This window comes from Chiloscyllium plagiosum, unplaced genomic scaffold, assembly GCF_004010195.1.
Source record: "Chiloscyllium plagiosum isolate BGI_BamShark_2017 unplaced genomic scaffold, ASM401019v2 scaf_4271, whole genome shotgun sequence".
NCBI lineage: Eukaryota > Metazoa > Chordata > Chondrichthyes > Orectolobiformes > Hemiscylliidae > Chiloscyllium > Chiloscyllium plagiosum.
Window position 1 is genome coordinate 9,835 of NW_025210013.1, and position 5,439 is coordinate 15,273.

Sequence of the window (5,439 nt, forward strand, 5' to 3'; positions counted from 1 at the left end):
GGGAAGGGAATGTTGAGTGGTAAGGTGGTATGGTAGGGAAGGCGATTTTCAGAGGCAAGATGCTGTGCTGGGGAGGGGGATGTTGAGAGGGAAGGTGCTCGGGTGGGGAGGGGATGTTGAGGGGGAAGGTGCTGGGATGGGGAGGGGGAAGAGCTGGGATGAGCTTTCCTCACAAAAACATTAAACAATCATGTATCATTTTTTCTAATATCCCCTCCCTTACCTGGTTTCAAATGTGGCCTGACATATTCCTATATTAATTGTCTTGAATTTCTTCAGTACAGAAAAAGGCTCAGTGGTCCATTGGATCTGTGCCATGAAGGAAACTACCAGATAACTATTCTGATCCCATTTTCCAGCACATAGCCCATAGGCGTATCTACCTTGGCATTGCAAGAGTATATCTAAATACATCTTAAATATTGTTGGGATTTTTGTGTCTCCCACCCTTATAGACAGTGAGATTTAGTGCAACCGTTGCTCTACGACGACATCACCCACAGCAACACAGAGCAGCTAGGTCTGTGTAAACCAGAGATTCAGCACACATTGGGAAGGATGGTAGGGTTCCTGAGAGGTGGAAATGTGTTGCTGGAAAAGCGCAGCAGGTCAGGCTTATGCCCGAAACGTCGATTCTCCTGTTCCCTGGATGCTGCCTGACCTGCTGCGCTTTTCCAGCAACACATTTCCAGCTCTGATCTCCAGCATCTGCAGACCTCACTTTCTCCTTCCTGAGAGGTGGTACAGGAGATTTACCAGGATGGTTCAAGTTATGACGTTTTTCGTTGCATGATTAGGGTTTTCTTAAATGAGTCAGTGACACTGCGCCTGCACGGCTCATGGTCACGTGTTGTCCACACCAACTCACATCCTATTGGTCTTGAGCTACCATCAATCAGCCGGGCCCTGTTGTGAGGTGAGTGGTGGAATCCGCCCTCTCTCTGCCCTGGTATGAACATCATCATTCACAGTAAATGGGGCAGTATCACAGAACACAAGGGCTGGGGGCAATTCAGATCATTGGGGCTGTACTCTCTCCCTCTGGAGATGCTGGAAATGTGTCCCAATCCCCCTCCTTATTGTCTATATCCCTCCAAATCTTTCCTCAACAAGTTAAATTCCAAACTTTTTAAAGAATAACTGCTGAATTTGCATGCAGCTGCCATTCAAACTGTTCCCGATGCTCAGAACTTACCAAGTAAAATAATCTTCACATTTTCACCCTGCATATTTTGCCAATTTTATTAGTTATTAAAAGTTGTGACAGTGTTAAATGATTTATATCTCGGTCTCTCTGTAAATTAAGTATCCTGGAAACAAATCTGCTCCTGTTCGAAATCACTGCTTAACATTTTCAGCTTGAAGAAGAATTATCAGACCTTTTTCTACCTCTCCATAAAATAAAAGGAAATCTATTTTAATTTAATAGTTTCACAAAAAAAGACTAAAATGTAATGCTGAAATATTGAACACATTTACTGCACTAGAAAATAGGCAGGCAGAAAGGCTCAGAAAAGGGGTGAACTTTAAGAATGCAAAATATATTGACACCTGGGGTCAGCAAATGATAACACGATGCTGTAAGGCAATTAAGAACATTTGGCTTAGTATCGGTGTATCTGTGTGAACAGGACACCAAGTGATAACATTGACAGGCTTATCCTTGTGAAAATAATGACAGTGTTTGAATCTGACCCTGAAACGAAAATCGGTACTATCAAATGCGTTGTAATTAACGGTCAGACGCTGCTGATTATAATGGATTCTTATTAGCCCTTGCAAGCACTGTTTTTACAGACCTTACAGACTGCTGCACTGTCAATTTCTAACTAATCAGATCTAAAAAAAAACCTTCAGAAAAGCACGATTTGTTTCCCCAAACAGATTATTCTCGCTAGACTTTGGAAGAAGTCTTTGGAGATGTCTTAATTCATTTCCTCAAATTACAAGCATAGTCTAACTAATCAGATCTAAAAAAAAAACCTTCAGAAAAGCACGATTTGTTTCCCCAAACAGGTTATTCTCGCTAGACTTTGGAAGAAGTCTTTGGAGATGTCTTAATTCATTTCCTCAAATTACAAGCATAGAAGGAGATCTTTCATTATTAACATCATTATCAGGTGAGGCGATCACCTAAAAGGTATTGTCACCTGGAGGAGTAATCTGGACACCCAGGTAATGTTCTGGGGACCTGGACTTAAATCCCACCATGGTAAATAGTGGCAATTGAATTCAATAAAATCTGTAATGAAAAGTTTAATGATGGCTATAAAACCATTGTCGATTGTTCGGAAACACCCATCTGGTTCACTAAAGTCCTTTAGGGAAGGAAACTGCTATCTTTACCTGCTCTGACCTACGTGAGACTCCAGACCCACAGCAATGCGGTTGACTCTCATTGCCCTTTGGGTAATGAAGCATGGGCAATGAATGCTGGCCTGGTCAGTGACACCCACATCCTCTGAATACTCACAAAGAAAACTGAAATCGTGGAAGACAGCTTTGTTTTTGAAATGCTGTGCTCACAGAGGCTTTCAAATAAACAAAAAAAATCACCTTGTTCGATGGCACTATAGACATGCAATAATCAGAGGGAACTTGAGGAACAATGTACAGAGAGAACTCAGGTATATGGCAGAATAATAAGTTTGTAATAGTAGTGAATTAAATTTTCCAAATATTGACTGGGACTATTATAGTGTGAAAGATTTAATTGGTGACGAAGTTATGTTCTGAAATGAGTTCAAGAACATTTTCTTTATCAATATGTAAATGTTCTTGTCAGAGAAGGAGCAAAACCTGACTTTTTCTCGGTTAATAAGCAGGGTAAGTAATTGAAGTGAGAGCAGGGGAACACTTTGTGTGGGACGAAATTGTCGGCTCCTTTTGGAAAGATTTGTACAATCAAAAACGGCGTGTGAGTTATCTGATGACTGGAGAGTGGCCAATGTTGTACCGTTGTCTGTGAAGGAATATAAGGAGAAGCCTGGGAACGACAGGCCTGTGAGTCTGACTTCACTGATGTGTAAGTTGCTGCAAGTGATTCTGAAGGATAGGATTTACATTTATTTGGAGAGACATGGAATGATTAGTGATAGTCAGAATTGAAATAGTAGGCGAGAGAGTAATAGTGGAGGGTTGTGTTTCAGACAAAAGGCTTGTGACTAGCGGTGTTCCCCAGGGATCAGTGCTGGGTCCACTTTTATTTGCCATTCATATGAATGATTTCAATGAGAATATGGAAAGTTTGGGTTGTAAGTTTGTGGGTGACACGAAAAATGGTGTTAAAGTGGAAAACAACAAAGGTTTTGTACGATTCCAAAGAGATCTTGATCAACTGGGTGAATGGCTGAAGAGTGGCAGATGGAGTTTAATTTGAATAAATGCAAGATATTACATTTTCATAAAAGAAATAAGGGCAGGAATTACACATTGAAAGTCAGGCCTTGAGAAGTGATAATGAACAAAGAGTCTTAAGGGTTCAGGTTTTTGAAATTTGTGTCATATGCAGACAGGGTGGTTAAGAAGGTGTTTAGCACATTTGCCTTCATTTCTCAGATCTTTGAGTATAAGAGTTGGGTCGTTATGTTGAGACTGTACAGGATGTTGGGGACGTCTCTTCTGGATTACTGTGCCCATTTCTGGTTGTGCTGTTCTAGGAGGGATATCATTAAATTGGATTAGATTCAGAAGACATTTACCAGGATGGTGATGGTGATGGTAATGGATGGTTGAAGTTATAAGGAGACACAGGGACTTCTTTTCACTAGAGTGTCGGAGGTTGAGGGGTGACCTCATTTGGAGATTTATAAAATCATGAAGCGTCTAGGTATTGTGAATAGCAGGTGCCCTTTCCAGGAGGGGATGCAATTCAAGAGAGGGCTGCATAACATTACAGATGAGGGGAGAAAAGGCTTTAAAAAGACATTGGGGATTTTTTTTCCAATACTTGGTCCATCGCGTTATCTGTCTTGTCATCGCAAGCGTGCACCTAAATGTGTCTTAAATGCTATTGGCAATTCTGTGTCTCCCACCCTTCCAGAAAGTGAGGTTTAGTGCAACTGTTGCTCAATGATGACATCATCCACAAGAACAAAGAGCAGCTGGGTGAGTGCAAATCAGAGATCACCCACACATTGGGAAGGATGGCAGGATCCCTGAGAGGGCGCACAGGAGATTGACCAGGATGGTTCAAGGAATGGGGCATTTTAGTGGAGTGTTTTGGATATTCTTTTTCATTATTCATTGGTATGATATAGTTGTTCCTGATACATAGATAATATCGATCTACAATAGATGGACTCTCCTTCTCAACCTTTCTCTTTGCCTGGACTGTGGTAACCTTCAGGTCATACCACCACCAGACATCTCTCCCTAATGAGAGAGCGGTCGTACGACCTGCTAGGACAATGCTGACTTTACCTTTTCCACAGCGTCACTGTGCCTCAGGGGTGGAGAGAGAGAAGGCTGAAGTTGGCGGATGGGACACCACTCAAGCACAGTGCTTTGTCCTGGAGTTTGTTCACTTTCTTTAACATTGTTGGGGGCTGCACTGATGCAGGCAAGTGGAGAATGTTCCAACACAATCCTGATGTGAACCTTATAGAGACAAAGAGACATTGGGCAATAAGGCGTTTGGGGAAACAGATTGTTCTCCTTGTAGCAAAGGAACTTGATGGGAGCTGTGAGAGAGGGGTTCACAAATGTTACACATTATAATAATAAACCTTACACCCATCATTTCATTATTCAAGGGTTAGAGGACACATTGATGGTTTGGGGAGATCTTTTAAGAGAATGGGCTGATTCAGAGGAGAACTTTTATGCAGAAAACGGGTTTGAGTTGGAACACAATCCTCACACACAATGCAAATATCCAGGCCCTGATGAATTCTGTAATTCTGTCAGGGTTTGGCATTACAATTACTGAGATTACCATCTGAATGCCTACCTGTAGTATCCTATAATACAAGTTTATAAAGTCTGTCACTGTCAGTTCATATTAGAAACTCACACCATCCCCTCCTCCTGGCACAGGATGACTGCACACATTACCCTCGTCGAGACCAGCAGTCAATTCAGGGGGAAATCTATGTGTGTTTCTAGTAGTTTCCACCTTGGGACTTCAGGTGACTGAACAGGACAGATATTTGACACATGGGACAGAATGTTCCCAGTGTTAGTGAGATGTGGAGAGCAGTATTTGCTTCCTTTTCTTTCCTTCCGTGCTGCCACTGTGCCTCATCAATAAGACATGGGGTGTGAAAGGCTCATGCAACTTGATGGGCAAGTTGTCTCCATTCTGACCAATGGGCAGCAAGCTCGTCCCAGTCATCCCACAGAGTATCCCTAAAAACAACGCAACTTTGCACACTTCCCAGTGCTCCCAGTAAATGTTCAGAAGAATCGGGGTGGGGTGGGGAATCTCCTAGAAAAGGC

At 42.2% G+C, this 5,439-nt stretch overlaps 1 long non-coding RNA gene across 1 annotated transcript in view; it reads right to left on the reverse strand.

Annotated features, from left to right (window-relative positions):
• Positions 1-4,453, reverse strand: part of LOC122546846 — a 5,679-nt gene extending 1,226 nt beyond the window's left edge. The window contains exons 1-2 of the long non-coding RNA XR_006310819.1: positions 4,423-4,453; positions 224-309 (exon numbers count right to left, since the gene is read on the reverse strand). This is a non-coding gene — a long non-coding RNA (uncharacterized LOC122546846). The remainder of the gene's footprint in view (positions 1-223; positions 310-4,422) is intronic.
• Positions 4,454-5,439: the final 986 nt, after the last annotated feature.